At 38.8% G+C, this 23,987-nt stretch overlaps 1 pseudogene; it reads left to right on the forward strand.

Moving 5' to 3' along the window:
- The window catches only part of LOC149148083 (protein IQ-DOMAIN 2-like), a 191,324-nt pseudogene extending 171,372 nt beyond the window's left edge, over positions 1-19,952 (forward strand).
- Positions 19,953-23,987: the final 4,035 nt, after the last annotated feature.

Raw genomic sequence — 23,987 nt, forward strand, 5'->3', positions numbered from 1 at the left:
AGAAATTTCATTGTATTTTCCATACTGAATTGCGGTGGAGGTGGAGGTCATACGGGTGAAGTTAGAGGTGAGGGTGGTGAAGTCAGAGGTGGTGTGGGTGGAGGTGGTATTCATGGGAATCCTTATCTTATTAACTGAATAACACTTCACAGAGAAACCTTCACTATCCCTTCTTCATCACCTCGTAGAGGTGAAATCAAGTGACTATACTCTGGACCCTTTCTTCCTTCATTCCTATAATTTTTTCCGCTTCACGTAGTTGAACATCAAGGTAGCTACATAATCTGTTTTTCGCACAATAGCATTTTAATCCAAATATTCAAAGACCTCGCGATCCTTTGAAAAAGGGCCACTCTGCCTCGATGTAGCTGACTATGGTGTCGACAACGAATTCAATCACGGATCCTCCTATGATGTAATCGAGCCAATGATTGACAGTGTGAGAAATCTTATCCTTCGATGCTTCCAACCTTTGCACTAGCTCCGAGGTCCACACAATAGGACCATCAAGTTTCCACTTTCCTTGGCTATCTACTAGCTTCGCGATCCACCCGTATAGCTCAATCGGGAAGGAGCAAAAAAAGATATCATGGATCTCTGTATATAGGTATCTGTCCAACCACTATTCCTTTGTCAGACACAAGTTTTTGTTCTCCTGTGCCACGAATTTGTGGATCTTTCTATTTAACCAGTCTCCAATCTCCTTCTTTGTTAGGTTCCAGTGATACGACATCACACATCTCTTATGCAGATTTTGGTCCTAGCAATGGAACAATTTGTTGGCTTGAGCGGCCTTGACCCAGGTTCAATGTTAATTAGCCAATTAAATCCCTACACTACTGGCCCTTTCGGCATCAGCCCGTGGACCGCAGACCGAAGTCTCTCCCGAAGCAATATGGGAGGATGTTGGAACCAAGTTTCCGCACCCTAAGATGGTTGTGATGTCGTTTGATTTCTTCTATCCCTGCCTTCATGCAGGTGGCTTCACTCTAGGGCTTGCAAGATAAACCCTCTATTCCGACCTTCAATACCTTCATGAAAGTATATGATCAACCTTTACGCAGCCCTCACCTGTGGCTCAGGTACTTTCGCGCTGTTGTGGTAGCATGTCGTGTAGATTCTTCAATTATTCTAAGTGATTTTCTTATCTTGTCAAATACTTAAAGTTAACACTGCGTAAGTAGATATTCGTAATTGCTTTCAATTATTCAATGTAATCGCATTCATTCACGCATAATATAAGCATAATAAAGGAAATTCATACATAAAATATCCAAACACATCAATAGAACAAAGACACAAAAATTGCAGAATAACTCCTTTTATTAATATCTTCCAAGTATTACAAACTCTGTCTACCCTATGCAGACAGCTACAAGTGTCTAGGCACTCAGCTGCGGACTTCTACCCTAGGCCTCTGCACACTCAACTACAAAGCCTCCATCTATGATACGACCCAAGACTTAGACTTCTTCTTCGAAGCTATCACTCTATTGCATGATATGCCATTATATTCCTCCCTAAAATACTTAGAGCTTAACTCTTTTTATACAATCCGATGGTTCATGGACCATGGGTAGATCTCTTACATCCAAATTCACTTTACAAAACTAAGGGTGGACTACCCTTTTTGACACATACACCTTCGTGCTCCGTGACCACAAAATGCGGAGTCTTTTAGACTTATATTACAAAAATTGACTTAAGCATGAGCTTTTAGCCCCAAATCTTTCCTTGGGGGATCCCACTACCAACAACTCCTACTTTGATTAGTCCATATTATACTTTAGATTTCATCATATTTTTATTTGCCTATGAGCATACCTTAGTAGCTGTCCAAATGCAAAAGAAATATCAGAAAAAGGAATAGCCTATAGCATTTTTCAGTTAAACAATAAGGGATGCAGCACTAAAATACAATATAATTGAGAAGCAGGCTTTGGCTTTGGTGAAAGCTCTCAAAGATTTCCGAGTTTACATTATGCATTCTCACACCATTGTTTATGTTCCAACAATATTTGTAAAAGATCTTCTTATGCATATAGATCCAAAAAGGTAGGCGGGGAAAATGGATCGTAGCCATGCTCGAATATTATTTGGAGATAAAGCCCACAAAACTCATCAAGGGACAAGTTTTGGCTAATCTCATGGCTGAATCTAATTTGCATGCATTAGATATCAATTTGATTGCTACCCTTTTTGAAGAAGAAGAAGAAGACTCATAGTTACAGGTGTCCGATGTGTTCACTTCATCTCCATGGTACTCTGACATTGTTTATGTATTACAGCATGTAAAGCCTCCATCGAAAGTAACCAAAGGTAAAATTAGATCCTTAAAGTTGAAAGCTTCCAAATATTGTATTCTTGATGGTGTTTTGTTTTGGAAGGACCCAAGTGGTGTGTTGTTGCACTGTTTGGTTGAAAATGAAGCAAAGGATGTAAGAGATTTCCATAAAGGAGATTATGGCAGTCACCTTTTATGGAAAACCATGACAAACAAAATTTTAAGAGCTAGTTTTTACTAGCCCGCTCTTTTTTCTGATGTATATAAAACAGTGATGAGCTATCATGAATGTCAGATTTTTCAGGGAAAAAGAAAACTTTTGAAATTACCCTTGCAACCCATTTTAGTGAGGGCTCCATTCTAGCAATGGGTTCTTTATTTTATTGGAGAAATCCATCCTTCATCACCAAAACAACATAAATGGATCCTAACATCCACAAATTATTTTACAAAATGGATTGAGGAAATCCCTACTAGGCAAGCTACTGATTCTCTTATCATTCAGTTTATTGAATCTAATATCTTGTCTAGATTTGGCTACCCACATAGGATAAACACTAATAATTTTTTTTCTTTCAAGTCAAAGAAGATGGTAGAGTTTTGTGCAAAGTATCATATTGTATTGGGTCATTCCACTGCTTGTCACCCATAAGGGAATGGTCTAATTGAATCTTCCAACAAATCTTTGATCAACATCATCAAGAAATTTTTAGAAGTCAATAAGAAGAACTGGCACAAAAATCTCATTAATTCTTTATGGGTGGACAGAGTCAGTACTAAGAAATCCATAGGTATGTCTCTTTTTCATTTGGTGTACGAGGTTGATACTATTTTTCCTTCATCCCTTGCTATCCTGGTCATGAAAATTCTGTAAGAAATGGACAGTGAAACAAATGATATGCAATGAAGGATAAATCAGATGATCCATTTGCAACAAACTAGGGAGTAAGTTTTTCAAAATACTTCTAAACTTCAGGAAAGAATAAAAAGATCTATGATTGCAAGACAAAAGAGGACAATTTCAACCTGGAAGATGTGGTTCTTCATTGGGATGCGAGAAATGAAGAAAAAGGAAAACATGGAAAGTTTAAAAATTATGGAAAGGACCATACATAATCTCAACATTCAGAGGAAAAAATGCTTTTCTATTAGAGGAATTTAATGGAGAAGATTTTGTAGGAGGAGTGATCAATGGTAGGCTTCTCAAGCACTACCATACTTGAAATGTTTCTTAAAAATTTTCACTACCATTGCATACACCAGTTTACTTTTCATGTCCAAGTGTGAATTGGCTATCATACGAGTTTGAAGCCCGAGGAGAAGTCCATAAGGATTCTTTGATCAAGATGTTGGTTTTATTTTTATTTTAGAGTCAAGTCATGTCAAATATTCAATCAATTTTCAGTTTCAGTTTAGTTTTTTGCATTTTGATTCCATTTCACAATGAATAAGACTACCTAGTCTACGGTGTTCTTGACACCTCTAAGGAGCTGCCATCCCCAGCTGGAGCCAATGTTAGTGCCAGTCAATGTTTTCCTATCACCAGTGATCAAATATTCTTTTACCAAGTTTGTTAGGGGTCTTAAGGTCAAATTTTATCATGTCACTAGGTTTTCAGAATAAAATTTGGTTACTGGTTAGTTTGTCTAGGCTTATCTCTAATCTCTAAAAAATCTCACATGTCAGTCGCTTACATCACTCATATGTGTGTATCATCATAAAAATAAAGTCATCAACATGCCAGTCATCACCATCAGGGCTTCACTCAGTCTAATGTCTTCATTAGATCATTAGGGTTTCAAGGTCCATTTTCATTTCGTGCATAAAATCCAACATAGGATGAGTTGTGATAAGCAACTCTTTTCAATAAATTTTTATGTGATTTCATAAGTGCTTCATGGCTACAGTCTAAAGGTTACAAAAGCAAGAATTTTCACTGCTCGAAAAGGTAAAAGAAGTTTAGATTTCAAATCTCCAAGGTGGTCAAGCTAAAAAAGAGTGAAAGTTGTGTTTTGAAAAAGGTACGTGGGGGCTATTTTCACTCAAATGAGGATCATAATATGCCTATAAAAGCCAAAAAGTCCCAAAAATATTTCATTTGCATCCTTACCTCCTTTGTTTATTGAGCTCTCTCCTCCTTTAGTGAAACAACACAGATTTTCTAGCTAAATTTGGCAAAAATCTGTTGGCATTGTGCATCTATGGACAACGTTGCATTTTTGGGAGTGGTGCTGCACATTGGTGAACTACGCTATGATTTGGCGCTGCACATCTATCAACTGCGTTGCGCATAGGACAGAGTGGCCTGAGACTTTCCAAAAATCACCCAAACTCCAAATATAAGCTTGCATTTCGATTTTTTTTCTTCTAAGCTATTCAACAAGTAAGTTCCATCATCTTACTCCATATTTTCTTTTGGCAAAGCAAATGAAAATGGTGAGTTTAAATCATCTAGGGTCTATATGAATTTCATGCTTCAAAGAAAATGCAAATGGTTTTGTCAGCTAGATCATTTCAAACTTTAAAAATTTCCATCTCACACCTCTATTTGTATATAAATCACCATATCATCCACCAAGAAAATCATTTACTTTTAGTTTACCTCACCTTTCCATAAACCCTAGCTCCGACCTATCAGTTTGAGCAATTTTCCTAGCAAGACTTTTTTTAAATTCTCTTACTCATTTCCCTCACTCATTTCACTCCTTTCAACTTTCAAAACACTTCTAAAAACCCTGCCCGTCTCCCAAAATTTTCCTATCACCATTTACCTTCCCTAACTCTCTCATTCCACCATTTCACTCATTCCTCATTGTTGTTTCCACTTTCTAGTCATCTAGGGTTTTCAAAACGGAGGGAGATTCTTCGCTATCAAAAAAGAGAAAACATCATAAAGGAGGGAGGATCTTGAGGTATGAGCCCACAAAATGCAATGAAAGTAACTCTTCACCATTCATGAGGGAGTGCTTTGAAGATGTCAACTTCCTAAGGTTTTTTCAAACAGTGGGTGAAGTTGGTTTTCATGAGCACCTCACTGATTAGATTGCCACCAACCTAAAGGAATAAGAAGCCACTATAGCAGGGATTGAATTTACATTCTCAGTAGCTTTTATCTCTCTTGCCACGGGGATACCTAATCATAGAGAGTATTGGTTCAAATGCATGAGCCTAGACCTTGAGCAATACAAACCTTTCTTAAAATCACCCTACGGAGAGTCTAATTCACACATCATTCCATTCAGATACTTGTTGGAATAGTATGCACCACTGATGAAGGTTATAATGAAGTTTTTCACCTATGAGGGGAGATTTTCTAGACTATATCGATACCACATCAAGCTGCTAATGCATTTCACAGCTGTGAAACCTATCAACTTCTGTAACTACTTGTGCAGAAGTCTTATCAAAATGTCTAAAAAGGTACAAATAAAAAAGAAAAGAATACTACCCTAGCCATTTCCATCACAGTTTGATAAAAGTTGTAGCCCTCCATCAATTGGAAAAAAAAGAACATGACATGGGACACCTTCATAGAAACAACTTTGCAGTGGCATGAAACTAATTGATCAGTTCATCATCAAGACACATCAGCACATCATATGTGTTATCACCAAAAATACGCTCATCTAGCCTAATTTACTAGATGGATCGAAGTACACCATGTGAAGCAAATTTTACCATAGTAAAATTGATTTCACTATGAGAAATTACCTATAAACCACATTTGTTAAGTAATTTATAGTTAAACCCATGAAGAATAATTAAATAAATCACTATTTATCTGATTTTCTTCTAGGAACAATTAATTTAACCATTTTTTTATTATTATTCCTTGTCATATTTGACCCAATCATGAAAAATAAAGAGATAAATCATTAATTATCTTAGTTTTTCTCCAAGAATAACTAATCAATCAATAATTAATTATTATTCTTTGTCAAATTTGACTAAATCAATAAATAAATCATTATTTTCTTATTATTCCTTAACTAATTTCTTGAGATGATAAATAAATCATTTATTTATTTATTATTTCTAAATAAAAGTTTAAATATTTTTTCCCTCTTAACCAAATATAATAAAATATTCCAAGTGGTTATTCCAAGAATGAGATCAATAATATTTTATTATTTCTCATTATTCGAGGATAATTCAATTTTTTGTTATAAATAGAAGGGTTTTCCATTCATTATTCACTTTTGATTATTTTCATTGTTGCACTCACTGTTGTAACACTAATTATTTTCATTGTCACACACCATATTTTTGTTGGGTTTTCGCATTATAGAGGAGAGAGACTCTACACAAGCTGATGACATTTGAGGATAGCCAAGAATGCATCCCATAGAGGGGGACTGGTAACATTTATCTATTCTCTTCATAGGTGTTATAATAAAATTATTCTTTACATATCTGGTTTCCATTGAATGATTGAAGTTATTACTCTTTCTTTTTGCTGTTTAACTATGATTGTGGCATAGATCCAGACTTTGGTAGGTTTTGTTTCTATCAGTTGCTGCAGATCTACAATGTTTAGCAACCATTTATATTGTTGATATTGTCTATCATCCACAATCTTAAGTGGGTTCTTTTTGTACATCTTTGAGAAGAAAACACTACAACAAAATTGGCGACTCCACTGCATTTTTATACTTCAGATCCAAAAACCTGGGCGACCTTTGGTTTTAGGTTAGGGTTTTTTGTTTTTTCAATTCTATTAATGTTTCCTAGTTTTTTAACCCTAAATCTAATAAATTTCTGACTTCAGCAAGATTTCTAGTCATTTTAGCAGGTCACATGAACCAACTGCGATAAAGGAGACACTTTTTTTTGAGATTTACTGATTGGGATCCACAAAACAGATATCAGAGTTTTTAGCCCAAAAAGTGTGATCCCTGTAGAGAAGCAGGTCATTATCTGCAATTTTTAGGTTTTAGGGTTTTTCTCAGATCTGTTTCTGGGTTTTGTAGAGAGTTTTCTGTTGGATTGTCTAACCTTTGTCCCATCCCACTTAGGCCTTGATCCACTATGATTTAATTGTCAAAGTCGAATTAAGCCTCCCTTAGGGCTTCTAGTACACTTCCACCTTTCTAGGAGGAGTTTAGCTATGTGAGTAACCTGAGTTTCTGCAACGCTTTCAGCCACATTTTCTAGATATGTACCTTTTTATTTCACATCTTCTAAGATAGGTTGTTACCATCCATTGTTTCACATTTCCACTTGTTTGGTCATTTGCCTTAACATCCCATTAGTTGCCCTAGGATTTTCACCCATATCACTATCTTTTTGTAGCGATCTTCCCCTCTATTTTTTTGTTGTTGCTACACTACTTTCTAGCAGCTTAGTGTCACTTGAACCTAGTCACACTGACATTTAGATCTCTTGACCTTTTTAGTGTATTTTCCATCGATCTAGCCACCAAGAAGTACAATGTTTTCAAACCAAGTTTGGGTGGGGTTTAGATAATTGTTTTTTTGTTCATTTTCTATTATTAATTTCGGTTTATTTTCAACAAGTTTTTTTCTATTTTATAAACATGATCTGGGCTTAATCAATTAATACACTTGCACACACAAGCACACCTTAAGTGAAGGGTGGTTGGTTTACACCGCCAAGCCAAGACTTAACATAATAAATTTATCTCCCTGCATCGAGACAAAGATCTATTGATGAATCTCCCTTCACCATTTATGTGTCATGTGTGTCCTATCATCATTACGCTACGAAGGCGTTTGTCATGGGCACTACTAGGCCTTCACCCCTAGTTTCCGCTTGGGCATATTAGCCCTCCCCATTAGGTTCGAGTTCATAGCCCTCTGAGTCCCCATACTGACTCTTTTCCTGGTTCTTCTGATTCCTTAGATGATTTCGAGCCTCCTTCACCATATATCATCACCATGTCTAGACCCACAGATTATGCAGGAACCCAACCTAGTGTTTGCTCCAGTTCTATCCTGATAGTCACGTCAAGTATAATAATGTCAAGAACCATTCTGGAAACCCCCATGCTCCCGTTTATGGACGGGTTATGTCTACTTGATTTTAACCAGTTGATAAACAACCCCATACACCATCACACTAGTTGGCCCTCTATGTCGACTAAGTTTCCCTCCGACATCGCAAAGTTTGAGGGTAATGCTGGAGAGGATCCTACCAACCATGTCTTATCATTCCACATGTGTTGTTCATCCAAATCCATAACCGATGATTCCATTCATCTTCGTCTCTTCCAACGCATGCTCACTGGAGACACTCCAAAATGGTATGTAGACCAGCCCTCTGCATCTCATTCCATTTTTGTGATGCTTGCTAAAGCATTCCTTTCATATTTCCAGTTACCTCTTTGGTATGACACTGATACGAAACTAATGACCACATTCCTTCAGCCATCCACCACTCGCCTTTCTGAACATGTTCAAGAGTGGCATCGAAGAAGGAGCACATGTCATGCCCCACCTATCGAATACCGTGTCTCTCTAGATTGGTTTCTTAGGAGCCTTTTATCCCCCATTAGGAAAGATGTCATGTCCCATTTTCCTTAGATCAAGGAAGAGCAATCTCCAAACCACCTTGAGATATGACCCCATTTATGCACAATCCGGTTATGTCTATACCGTCATTCTAGACCTCCCTCATCCTGGAAGTGCCAATGCACCAAGAGCATCTCATGCTGCCGACAATATCATTGGATACATTTCACACTCTTCGCCATACACTCAGCAGAGTTATGGCTACCCATAGGGGCGCACCAGTTCCTTTAATGCTTATGCCCCTCCTACTAGTAGCATGTTTCTAGGGCCCCTACCCATAAACCAAACTGTTGCTCCTCCTTATGCACAGCCTAGTGCTCCAACCCCTCAAGCATTAGCATTGCAACCTCCCATGCATCCTCAGCCCCAACAACCGCTGCTCCATCAGGGTCAAGTGTTTGCACAGTAGAGTGCTAAAAATTCCAAACTTCGAAGAAAAATAATAAGGGGAAGGGTAACAAGGGTAACCAGGGTAATCAAGGTAACCAGCCTAGTGAACCCCAGGCGAACCAGCCTAACAATAACAACCAGCAACAAGGAACAAGATTATTCGTACGAACAAGCCTTGTGCATGTTTTGGTGTATATGGCCACTATAAACATGAGTGTCCCATTTTACCCGAGATGCACCAAATGTGGGAAGCTCAAGCAACTTCTAGAGGTCAACAATTACCTAAGAAGCCTATGCCAACCCAACTGGTAGTTCTCACAAATCCTTTCCCTCAGCAAGGATTTATTGTTGCACAACCTCAGCCTGGTCAATCAACCCATCTCCCCCAACCTTCTGGTCCAGGTGACTACCAAATCCTTATGATGAACTCTGATGAGGTTAACACCTCCCACATCAAGCTACAAACTCAGTTGCGTCAATATGACAAGTCCTTGACTTTGTTAGCTACCGAGTCCAAAACCAAAGTATTTGTTGAGCTTCTTACGACACCAAATGGTCCTTTACAGATCCCTCAACCTAAGGTTGAGGCCATTCCCAAGATCCCAAAAGGACCATTACACCATAATGCAGCTTCTAACAGAGCTGCCCATACATACAGTATAGTAGACGACTTGGCGCAATCACCTGCCACCATGTCGACGCTAGAAGTCCTCCAGTCGTGCCCATCCCAAAAGAAAGCTCTACTAACTGCCTTGGGTGCAGTGGATTTCGATGATCGTTTGATTTTCTTCCCCGTTGATACATCAAAACATCCCCCATTGCCTTCATCTATTGCTTTCCAGATACTAGTTAGAGTCCGTAATTCCATCATCTCCAAATGCATTATTGACGAAGGCGCATCCACCTATTTGATGTCTGCTGCTATTTGGAAACAGCTTAAGTCACCCGAGTTGTCCCACCCCCACCATCCGTTTGCATGCTTGGGATGGACACCCCTTCTAGCCCCTTGGCATGTACCACAACTATCCAGTGACCCTCACGGACAAGACTATCCATGTCGATATTGAAGTCATCGATGCCCCTTTGGATTAAAATATTCTCTTAGGTCGTAGTTACACATATTCAATTTCAGCTATCCCATCCGCAATTTTCCATAAGATGTGCTTCCCCCATGAAGGGAAGATTGTTACCATCAATATGTTGACTTACTACGAGCTGACATCCGTGACCTCCCCTAAGTCCATTATCTCGTCAATGTTCAACAACCAGTCTTCAACACCTTTCACCAGTGTCTCACCCAGAGTCTATAAGGATTCCTCATTGTTGCGTGCTTTCCTTGGTCCTCCCTCTCCCATTTCACAGCCTACTTCCATGAGTGTTTTCATGTTACAAGCATCACAAGCTACCCTTAAGTAGTTTGGTACATCTGATCAACAACCAGCTCCTCAACACCCTGTTGTTTCTCTTCCAGTTGAACCCTCTGGACTGACTCCCCCAGGACCTCCTCCATTTGTGGTTGCCTCTCCTATGTTCCCACCAGGAACTGTTCCTCCAAGTCTCAACCATCCACAAGTTATTCCGCTAGGACATTATCCTTCCACCCAAATACCTTTCTTATTCCCCCTTCTGGGAAATTTTTATGTACCTATCATGGCTTTGCTGGTCCTTCCTAACATGACTGTAGGGATCCCAGTATGGTACTTTGACCCCCCTATAAAAATTTGGCCTAGTCGGCCAAGACCATATCACTCTTTGACCCCTGTTCAACCAGTCCCCATGACCCTTACCACTACTTCAATTCCTTTACAACCTCAACAGGAACTAACTCCTGTTGCGAAAGAACCTAGACAGGGGGGCAAAGCTAAAAGGAAAGAATCGAAGGACAAGGCTTCCCAACCTCCTGCAGACCCTAAGGCCCCAAAGTTGACACCCCCATGCACTTTGTGTCAGGTTCTTGGGCATGCCACCAATAATTGTCCTCAGCTTCCTTAACTTAAACCTTTGGTTCATGAAGCATTCTCTGAGTCGAATATCCTAGAATTCCATGTTAACTTACTGGTCTCGCCTAAGAAACCCAAAATTATTCGCACAAACCACCCTTGTGCCTTGTGTGATCTTCATGGTCACTATTCCTATTGTTTCCCTCGTCTCGATGAATTTTGTGATTTCCTTGGGGAGATTCGTGAATACGAGGCCACTAGTAGTGGAGCCTCTACTCCTCTACCTATGGATTCTAGTACCACAAGTTAACCAGAACAGGGAGACTCTAGCCCCACTATTGTGATCCCTCCCCCTGATGTTGAGATGATGAACACAACAGGCCCCATTCTTTACCTGTAGTCATCCTTGAGTTCCTCACAGGAAAACACTTCTGAGGTTTCTGCACACATTTATATCGAACCTCCTTTGACAAAATCCTAGGTCTCAACATCAGTAGATCCTCCATCTACCATCCCATCGTCTGCCATTCCAGACGATGTGTATGTGAACCTTCTTTCTTAGATTGATGCACCAGATAATGTCGCTGCATCATGTAGTCAGTCTTCCTCCTATCTGCCCATCTCCTAGCCTGATGAGGACACCATGGAATCTATGTCTACCCTTGATTACCCCTACCCTTAAGTAATGGGGCATCTCTTTAGAGGATTTTGAAGGCCATTTCCTTCCTAATTCTCCCAATGCACTCTACCTCAAGAAATATAGTTCATACCACATCCCTTTGATTTGTGTGTCTTTAATTTTGCCTTGAAGTCAAGTAGATTACATCATCTCATCCGTTGTCTTTTTCACCTTTCAAATGGATCCATCATCCACACTATATCTTGGTCATGCTGACAGTACAAATCACTTTTCCCCAGAATATAGCCTCGGCATCCTGGGCCATTTTATCCCCTTGCATACGTTAGTCCTTTCAAACGACATGTGCATTGAATTTTCCACCAATAATCAGGTCGAATATGATGCAATGATAGGTTTTTTAGTTGATTCCCTTTCTCATCACATCATTCATCTTCATGTTCGTTTGGATTCCTTGCTACTTGTCATGCAATTGGATGGTGTGTATCATGTGAATAACCAAGTCCTATTTAGAAAATATCTATGAGTGAAGATATTGGTACATGAATTTGAAACCATTTCTTTCAGTCATGTGCCTAGAGCCCAAAATCACCATGTAGATACCATTGCAAACAACTTTCTAGACTGGCATTTATCACATGTATACTACATAGGATAACCATAAACAACATAAATGGAAAACCATTAATTCATATAAAATGCATAATCATATTGTGTATCATAAAATTGTTTGGAGCCATAGCTCTAAATACATCAGACATGCCCATAGCATGTTGCAAAAATCACAATCAAAGGGAACCACATATCCGTATATCTAGTGACTATCTCGCGGATCTTACACCAAAGACTCTGCTCCACCTACACATAGATCACATATTTCCTAACCAGCCATCACCACGTGCTGCACGATACCTCGCCACTTTAAGGGAAGACTAGTGCACTCATCTGTGTGTCAATCATCTAAGTCATGCCATCTACACTCTGAAACCCTGGTCAAGAGTACATCAAACCTACGATGAAAATTAGCAAGCAGTGAAGTATCCTCTAGACCCTGATGTGATGATGATGTCCTCCGATCTGCAGGCCTAGGCACTGTCTCTCAGCCTACATATCCTGCCATCTTTATGGGTGTTATGTCTACATACAAAATATTTCACACTTAGTACCATATACATGTGCTATAAATATGAATTGCTCCATAAAGCATAGCAACTTAATACTTACCATCTGGTCCCCATGCTCGCCCAGGCGGGAGTGACAAGTCATGATTCCCCTAATAGTTCATCCTGCTATAAGGGTAATCCTCAATGTAAACGGGCATCTGATTGCAATGTGTGAAAAACTCGGGTCGAAACAGCTGTCCGACTTCCCCACCTCCTCTCCATATTAGTTTCCCTTAGGGGCACATCCTAGGCTCTTGTGGGCCCCTATCTCAGATTTGTAGATGAGGAGGATAGTGGGGATCTTCTCAAAGAAGAACACACATAACACTATACCAAAATCATGGTCACGATTCACTTGCCTCTTTTAAAGACTCAACTATAGATTCAATGACAACAGCATCATGTGGGCCTAGCCATAGTAGGTCTCGGCCAAAACACTCTCAACTAACATAATCTTCCCACCAATGATGTGGTGGAACGCTTGACTGCCCAAGACTCGTAGCACAGATGTGGCAATAGTTTGTGTCTCTACCCTCTCTAGATCAACAAGCAGGATAGTTGTGCCCTCGACACGAACACCCCATCGATAATGGCACTCCACGAACTCAATAATGTTCCTCCCATGAGGTAACACCAGATGAATATCCCCCACCACTCATAGGGGAGGCAGTCTGGTCAAGAAGTAAATATCGTGTAATGTGATCTCGATCTTATGCCCCTGCTTAACAAACACCCCCTAGTCTGGATCCCAATAGCTTACAATTATCGATAGTAAGGGTTCACCTACCCTCATCAATGGGTTCTCTACCAACTTGAGAACCCCATAATGAGCCAATGCCCCTTGAACAACCTGATCACCCTGGATCTCAGATCGAAGAGTATCCAAGTCTCATTCATGATAGTTGATTTTCAGCTCTGCCATGCCTACAAAACACCACATGTCTTGTCAGTTCAGAGAAGAAAATAATGGTCTACACTAATCAGCCTACAACTCCCACCAAGCCAGCATACCAACCCTTCCTCTAGCCATAATTCATAGTTTTCAGTCCAGAAAGTGCAAGCTCATAGGTTTCCAGCTATTTCCTGTCAGCCAAATCGCACTTTTGGACCTAGAAAGTGTGATGCGATTGTGAGCAAGGGAAAGGGTCTCTCAAGGAGCTTCCAGGTGCCAAAAATAAGGAAATAAACCACTGAAATTGAAGAGATGAGTAAGGCCACCTATCTGAAAAGTCGCAAATCCTGATTCTGATAGTCGGTTTGTCCGCTACGATCTCCATGAGATTTAGGGCCTTTTCCTCCTCTCCAAATTCACCACATCTCACTTAGCAAATGAATCCAAATTGGAGGGAATAAGTCCTTTCAACGAAAAATACCCAATTTTTCTATCACTCATTACAACTAGACTGTAGTTCATTTCAACAAACTCTCAACACCATTTGAAAGCTCTTACTCAGTCCTATAATGGGTCTTCCTCCATTTTTGATGATTTGACACTTCACTCGGAAACCATTTTTTCCAAGAAAGGTCACTTTGTCGCCTCTCAAAATCGAATTTCATCATAAAGCTACACTTTTACTTTGAGGTCCACCTCCTCTTAATACTTGTTGTACCATATGTCAACTTTCTTCATGAGTAATCATAATTTACTCATGTTTTGATGGTCCCCACTAGGCCTAGTCTATGTGGCAGCATCATCGAGTCACCCTGTTCAGAGCATCCATGATGAGTCACCCTTGAACACTTAGATTCGAATTCCTGTCCCATTATATCATGTCACCATATTCCGTCCATATTTGCATATTGTTCATCCTATGTTGCCCATTTTGGCCTCCATTCACACTATCCCCATCCCCTCCTGAGTTGAGTCAAGCGCTACCAGGTCAACCATGCACTTTATGCTATGATAAGGGAAGTCGTATGTTTTTCCCTCAATCCCACATTTCCCCATTATCCCTAGTGTTAGTCCATTATTCACATTACTATTTTCCCTCATGCTTTATTTGAGGATCCTCATTACCTCATCTATCGTGGGCCCTATTCTATCGACATCAGCTCATTTATTCCAGAAGAACGGCCTAGAGGGTGGTGTATCTTGGTTCCATCTTCCATTCTTGTTTGGCGCCTCAGATCAAGAAAAGGGTCTCATTATTTCCCTCTCACTTGGTCATTTCATGTTCGTGATTCATACACTTGATGGTATAGTGATGCAGCAGATTGTACCAGTGATTCCTAGGTGTGTGAGAGATGTTTCAGACCTCATGAGAGGGTGGCCCTTCAAGTGGCCCCCCACATGCCCGGATGCATATCTACTATGCTACAACCTCAGATGTTGTTACACAAAGTTGATGTGTTTGATTCCTATCAATCATAGTGTTCATAGCATGAACGTCTCCTTCAAATGATCCATTCAGTTTTTTAGAGCCCTTCCCTGTTTAACAAGGCTTCTCCAGTTGTTCTACCCTCCCTCCTACCCATTTCTTAAGGGAAGGGGATTTGTATCTCATGTACTAAGATACTATTGTATTCAGTCCTGGCTCATGTTTTTACTAGGTGGATTATGTATATGGGACACAATGTATTATTTTCTAGCCCTGTTATGCCAGCATGTCATGTACCATTCAACATGTACTTCATTGCTTAGTTTATATTTCTCAGCGAACCATTATTTTTGTACTAAGTTATCTCGACGAGTATGGGTATGCCTCCCCCGCCTCATTGAGGTCTAGTACCAGAACATAAAAGGATACTTGCATCAGTCTCACCCCCTCTATCCCTATCCTCTTTCAATTCAACTTCATTGGTCTCTCTCTCTCTCCATGACTCCCCTATGTTATCTATTGATTATGTCTTTACAACGTACTTCGGTCACACATTTTTCTCCTAACACTCGTATGATGGGGGGCAATCTGTTATCACCAAAAAATTTATCATCTAGCCTATTTTACTATATGGATTGAAGTACACCATGTAAAGCCAATTTTACCATAGTAAAATTTCTTTCACTATGAGAAATTACTTAATAAACCACCTTTTTAAGTAATTTATAGTTAAACCCATGAAGAATAGTTAAATAAATCACTATTTAGCTGATTTTGTTCTGGGAATAATTAATTTAACCATTGTTTTATTATTATTCCTTCTCATATTTGACCCAATCATGAAAAATAAATAGAAAAATCATTAGTTATCTTATTTTTCTCCAAGAATAATTAATTAATCACTAATTAATTATTATTCTTTGTCAAATTTGACTAAATCCCTTAGGAATAATTAAATAAATCCTTATTTGTTTATTATTCCTTAACTAATTTCTTGAGATGATAAATAAATCATTTATTTATTTATTATTTCTAAATAAAAGTTTAAATACTTTTTCCCTCCTACCCAAATATAATAAAATATTCCAAGTGGTTATTCCAAGAATGGGATCAATAATATTTTATTATTGCTCATTGTTGCACTCGCTGTTGTAACTCTGATTATTTTCATTGTCGCACATGATATTTTTGTTGGGTTTTCACATTATAGAGGAGAGAAACTCTACACAAGCTGAAGACATTTGAGGATAGCCAATAACCCATCCCATAGAGGGGGACTGGTAACATTTATCCGTTCTCTTCACAGGTGTTATAATAAAATTATTCTTTACATATCTGGTTTCGATTGGATGATTGGAGTTATTACTCTTTATTTTTGTTGTTTAACTATGATTGTGGCATATATCGAGACTTTGGCAGGTTTTGTTTCTATTAGTTTCTGCATATCTACAATGTCTAGCAACCATTTATATTGTTGAGATTGTTTGTCATCCACAATCTTAAGTGGGTTCTTTTCATACATCTTTGAGAAGAAAACACTACAACAATATTGAGGTATGCTCATTAAGAAAATCTGAGGAAGTTCCCAAGGCACCTAGGCGTGAGGTGACTAAAATATATTAGCGAGGAAAAAGTCTTGTGTTTACTTCTCAAGTGTAGAAAAGGGCCAAACCTTCTACATGAGCACAACATGGATCACATGTACAGGATGAGGAGCTAATTGACCATGATTTTGAACTAGTTGACTTGGAGGCAGCAGATGAACCTTCAAACTTGCAACATGTTATCACTGAGAAGGATTCCCAAATCAAAGAGATCATGGACAATTTGGCTAGGGCCAGATTCATCATTTCCTTCCTTGATCAAGAAAACAATTAACTCAAGCCCAAGTAGCTAATCATGGAGAAAGATCAATATAAGATGTTGCAACAAGGAGAAAAAGGTAAACTAGTGATGAACATGATGAACAGGAAAATAAAGTTGGTCAGAAGAAACCAAGGACCAAGGGTCTCAAAAGGGCATTGAAGAAATAAAAAGAATAAAACCTACTAGATGAAGACTTGGACATTGAACACAGAATTGCCTTGGAAATATGTGAAGACATAGAGTATTGGCTAGATAAGGTCAATGGCCACCTAGATCAGCTTCTTGACAAGGCCACTAGGGAAAACTAGCTATTGAGGCACATGGCCCACCACTATCAGACCAGAAACATTATTTGCAACATCAAGCTCAAGCAAATGAAAAACAAGCTAAAGGAAACCCTAAAGGAAAAAAATGATAGGGATAAATTGGAAATGTTTGCAGAAGAATCCACGACAAAATAAAAAACCTCATTTTTCACTTCATGACCAATTTTGGGAGTTTCTTGAGCATTTTTGTTTCTTGTGACTTTTGGTGAGAAACTCATAAATTGGACTAGTCATGAAAACACAGTGCCTTGGTGCTGTGCTTTTTCCTCATTGATCCAAATGACAAGTGGCTTACATTTTTGGAAATATGGTGGCCTTCTCTCAAAACCCATTTCATCATGTTTCTTAGACAGGGCTAAGATTTTGAGAAAAATGAGAAAAAGGGGTCAAAAATCAACATTCTACCCCTCTATTTGATAGGCGCTACGCATTTGGAGACACCTTGGGAGAATTAACTATTTTAGGTCTTCCCATGGGTAATTTTCAAAAATTAAAGATGTTGTGGAAACTAGACAGGCAAGGCTAGTTGACCTTTCTTTAAGATTTTAAATTTGACTTTATAAAGACACCTAAAAGTGGCCTCAAAGTTGGCACTGCACTTTTGTAATTTTCTGAGTTTTTATTTAAACATTCCAACTATGTAATTTCTGAAGTTTTAAGCTTAACTTGGTCAAAGTTAAACTCATGATGTAAGTTAAATAGTTTGAATTCTAGATGATGTAACCATGAAAAATTAGGCATGATAGGTTGTTTTTATGGTTAATTAGTCTTCATAAAGGAAGTGAAACTCAAATCAAAATCTAAGAGGAGAGTTTGTTTTTTACATTCTCACTCTCACCTGTTGGTTGAGATATTCTTGGAAATAGTTCCACCACTTAGGGATTTGACCCCTGAAGGTGGAGAAGTTGTTTGATTGAGTCTATATGTATCATTTCTCATTCAGAGAAGCTATTTGATTGAGTCTATATGTATCATTTCTCATTCAGAGAGAAGGGTTGGACTTAAGAGGAAAGGACTTGTATCTTATGCTTTCATACAATTAATTGAGGAGCAGTTGCAGCTATTTTTCAAGAATACTTGTTCAGTGAGTTTGTGGTGTTGTTTTCCTTCTATATCAGTTTCTTATGAATTATTTCATCTCTCTTAACATGTTTTTCTTTCCTTAGTGATTTTCCTTACACTTATATAGGAAGAATTATTTAGATTCAAAGCTCTGCTTATGTGGAAAATCATGTTTGTGTATTTCTTCTTCTAGATTAATGAATTCATGATAATACATGCTCATTATGATTTCTTAAGCTTTCAGACCCTACAATACATTGAGTAAATCTTAATCCATCCCAAGACATTAATATCTTGCTCCTCTTTATGCTTGCTACTGCAAACCCTTGAGACCTTAACCTAATTTCTTTTTCTCATCCCTAGCCCAACAAACTAAAAACCATAAATTTTCAAAGACTCAAACAAAACTATTACATCTAACCTAAAATTAATTTCTCTCCTAGTCATTGACTATGAAAACCTTAGAGAGATCCCTCTCTAGTTTAGTAAGGCTAGTTGTTGAACTGAAAGTGGTTTGATGTTACCTCTTTTGATCTCCTCCTCAGCCTGGGACATTGTAGAGGAAAATAGATCTAAAACAATCTTTATTAGATTTAGCATTCAGTTACAGACTCTTTCTTCCCTGTGCCCTCAACTGCAGAGGCCCACACACTCAGCTGCGGACTTACCAAGGTCTTCGTGCACTCAGCTACAGGAGCCTTCCCCTTTCGCCTAAGTATAGGAAACAAATGTTTCCTACGTTAGCACATTTCCCTTACAAAATGATTCTCTATCCCCATTTTTTTCTCCTAGACTCACTATGAATCATATTTATATAGCCTTTTCATTACAATACCATGGCCCGCAAACCATGGGTGAGTCTCAAAACCGACCTATCACCTACCCATATGAGGTTCTATAACCCCTTTCACTCTTACTTAGCTTCGTGCTTCGCTTCCATGTTTCGCAAACTCTTTACATTCTTTAACAAAACTTATTACAAAAATTGACTTAACTATAAAAAATTGACCCGAGTGACCTTATCCCAAAAAATTGATGAATATTGGTCACATAATATGTAATCCATTTACTCCCCTTTCAAAATCCTCCATACCGAACAAGATGCCATTGATGAGCACAAAAAAAAATAGCGATGACAATTTTTTGAAGCAAGAAAGACCATGATACGACTCTTGTAATGGTTAGTAGGTACATCTTCTATGAGATATGATGATAGTCTTATGAGATCTCCTATAATTCCCAACTACATGGCATATACAAATTTTTCCAAAGAAAAGGTTAGATCACTTAGTACTCCAAAACAGAGGCCTAGGACTCCTCACACAAAGCCTATTTGATATATAAGGAAAATGCTATATTTTGCTTTATCAGAAGCCAGTTCATGCCCATACAAGTCCAATAAAGGCTCCATGTTTCATCATACAAGTCTCCATTAGTTGGGAAAAATGCGGAGAGGGGGGGCTGAATCAATATTTTAAAAACTCACAATAATAATTTTCTTTTCTGAAATATGTACGCGACTTTACTGAACCAACTCACGTATCTACACGTGTTGTAAAAGAAACTGGCGTATGCTTACTAAACTTGTAAAGCAACCAATTCTTTATCTGTTAAACTTAAACTATAATGTAAGAGATTTATCAGGCATTTGATAAGAGGTAAGCAGGTGCAATAAGAATAGAATAAAGTATCACACATAAGAAACACACATGAGCACCAGGATTTAGGGTGGAAACCCAATGTGGGAGAAAACCACCATTGTTTTCATCTCAGTCTTTAAACTTATTAATATCAAAAAACTTCTTACATTCTTGTATTGGTGTAGACTCATGCCAGTACGTAGGCACCCACCTGCTTAAGGCTACAACCTTCATTCATTCTCCATCTACTACTGGAAGGGAGTTCCAACCCCCTGATCTAATTACCAGATACTATTGGTAAGAACCTTCGACTTCCTCATTCAAGGCTCCAACCCTCTGCAACATCCATGGACCACGTTTCATAAATTTTCCCACTAGATCCGTCTACTTTAATACATCACAACTTGTAGATCAACTGAATGAAACACCAACTTAATTCAAATAGAACAATGAGATCACTATAACTAGAACATAGAAATGAACTCAGAATACTATGTCAACACACAGAATCAATGACAACCTTGATCACTCATATTCCAACAAGTACATGCTACTTCACTTAAGGCAACCTGCGTGTATACACACTTTTTTGTAAAGAAACCAATGTACAAATCTCAATATACTAAAAACTTGTAATTTTGAATCAAGTACAGAGTTGACCAGAGTTATTCTGAGATATTTTGTTATCTTATAGAACCCTCATACAATTAGCAGCATCAATAATATTTTCAACCAATCAACATGTAACCAAATTTGTTGGACACCTAATCCTCAATGGGTTAGTGTGGAAGTTGAATGGACAAAAGGAGTCCAAGAGACCTTGGGATGTGAAACCCAACAGTCACATAATGTACTATAAATGTATATCTCTTGTTAATAAAAATTGTACTCTCTTGATTATCTTTCATATTGTTCTTGCTACCCATGTGTGTTTAACATGGTATCAGAGCAGGCGTATTCTTGCCCTGCATAATTAATTTGAGCCATTTGTTTTATGGCCTTTCTGTGCAGTTTATTTCTGCCATGAAATTCATGAATATTTTCTCATGAATATTTCTTCAGCTCAATTTTAGCTGCAACATGATTATATTGCTACTGGTGTCTGTTCTCCATAAAATTAGTTGCCCCTGTGTCTGACTGTTCAGTTCTCTGACTGTCATAAACGTTTCAAAAAGGGCATTATTGCACCTGCGCCTCCATTGCATGAATTGCTTCACCTGACTATACTGTGCCTCCATTGATTATTCTATGCAGATTCCCAACATCTCACCTGCGCCTCCATTTATTTTATGTAGCGATCGTTAACGAAGTGTTTTGTGAGTATTTGCAGTTTCAAATTGTCATTGTAACATCTTCAAATGAAACAAATTACTGTCTATACTTGTTTCTTGCACTGTCCCATTCAAGTATGCTAAATCGAAGATGAAACCTTTGTTTCGTAAGGTTCAAAGGAAGAAACCACTTATATGAATATTCATAAACAGGAACAGGCAATAATGGTAAAACTATCTTATGCTTAACGCTTGCATTCACTTGGTATATGCGTTGAACTAACATGGTATATGCGTTGAACTGACATGGTATACAACGCTTTGGTGTATGCGCTCTGCGGTTTATTGTGGTGAAGGTCACGCTGTTGTGTGTCAGGATGGAGTTCTGAAGCGTTTCATTGTGGTGAAGGTCGCGTTGTTGTGTGTCAGGATGGAGCGCTGAAGCGTTTTATTGTGGTGAAGGTCGCACTGTTGTGTGTCAGGATGGAGTGCTGAAGCGTTTCATTGTGGTGATGTGAGCGTGGAGCAAAGCATTTCATTGTGGTGGCCTATGCAGGTCCCATTTCCAGATCTTTTGTGGTATCTCTTGGCCTTCCTCTCTATTGCTCATTCCATGCTGCTGGAATTCTTTGACAAATTCTGACCATTACAAGATTGAAATTGCTCTAGCTGTTTCACTCTCATTAGCCCAATATGCTGATGGAAGTTCAGATCATAATATGAATCACAATGGACAGGAGTATGGCTCGGATCTGTCATACGAGAGTCTCACACAGCTGGAAAATGTAATGTGCATTGCTCCAGTAGTTTTTGTAAACTCATTATTAATGAATGCATTTGTTGGAAAAACCAGCTTCCCGCCGGAACTCTCGCCACAATAGGATGAAGACATACATGTGATAACCTCTGGTGTCACATTCGTCGCAGAGCAGCATTTCATTTTCATAATCGACCCATTCCCATTCACAATAGCCCTTCACATTCTTCACAAAATACACACTTCCTATCCTCCTATATAGCTGCCTATCCTCCTACTCCAGTGCGCAGCAGCTGCTCTAGTGCGCTACTCCAATACGCCCTTCCATACAAATACGCTGATGATAGTCAAGTTAAAGAAGAATACGGAGAATAAATAATGGCTGAGACGGTCTTGAAAATGATGAGCATGGGGACGTGAAACTGACTCGACTCACGCAAAAATTACTTCTTGTTTTATATGATTTAATGCAGTTGATTCTACTTGCACGCCACCATCGATGAAGGTCCGAAGTTTTCCAGCTCCTGGTATCGACATTTATATGGTTTCCATTTGAATGTGGTATTGAATGTTGTTTGAACGCTGGTATCTGACCTGGTATCAGTTTCATATTTTTGAACGCTGTTATACGAATATAGTTTCTTTTTCAATGAAAATACTGTTGTTGATTAATACGCCTGAGAGATATTAACATCTGGTGCGGTGAGCGTGGATCCCATCTCCTCTGGATCTGTTCATAGTGGCGTAAATGACAGACTCGAAAGCCTTCGACCGCCTCAAAAACTAGACAAGAGCACTGCGCATAAACCCTTCAGCTAGCAACCGCGAGCAGAGGGTAGAGCATAACGCCGAGGAAGAATGATGCAAATGGAATTGCGCAACCCAACCTGACATGTCTGTGCATTAACGACATGTATTGGCATTGATATATCTCCCAGGGCGTTGGCCGTTTCACTTCAATTAATGAAACCTGTGCGTTCTTTTTTGAAGGCTGGTGTATATTTGTTGTCTGCGCTAAAAATATGGTCCATCAAATGTCTGCTGAAAATTCATTCAATGCCCTGAGCGTTCGTTGGAAAGGTCGTTTCTTTTTGTGATGATTATTGCTCTTAATATGTGCATTGTATTTGCTGGACATTAAGTCTCTATTGCAGACAAAGAAATCAGTTTTGTATATCGCTCATTGATTCATTTGTGTGCTGACTTGGAGCTGTATTGAATGCATCGAAAACTGTGATTAAAGTTGCCTGAATATGTTTTGATGCTGCCTGAAATACGTTGAAGCTGCTGTTTTAAATAAGTTCGTATGAGGCCTGAATGGTATACGATCCAATGGTATGGTGATTGGTTTCAAATACACTTTGAATAGTTCGAATTCCATTTGCAACCGAGATTCTGTGCTTATGTCCCTATAGTTGGATCCGATTTGATGGCTGGTGCCATTCATATGTTTAATGCTTTGCCGAGGTTGACCGCTGTGTTAACACCCAGGTTGTTCCCTTTGACTCCCAAGGGAATACGGCCGGGGTAACCACTAACCAAGCTTTGGATTATAGGTTCTAACCTACCTATAATCAGAGAGGGCTCTCTCTTTAAGATTTATCTCTGTTTTGTAAAGATTTAGGCTAGTTATGAGTTCATTTTTTGTTTAAGGTTTTGGTTGAATGATATCTTTCAGTACCTAAGGTGGAAATCTTCAGCCAGTTTTAGTCCATTGGGCAATGGAGTCCATGGCTACGGGTTGTTTGAAAGGTTGATTGGGATTGCTGAAACTGCAGGGCCATTTAAATATTTCATGAAACA

Source organism: Pinus tabuliformis, chromosome 9 (genome assembly GCF_031772625.1).
Source record: "Pinus tabuliformis cultivar Carrire ecotype Pingquan chromosome 9, CPIR1, whole genome shotgun sequence".
Lineage (NCBI taxonomy): Eukaryota > Viridiplantae > Streptophyta > Pinopsida > Pinales > Pinaceae > Pinus > Pinus tabuliformis.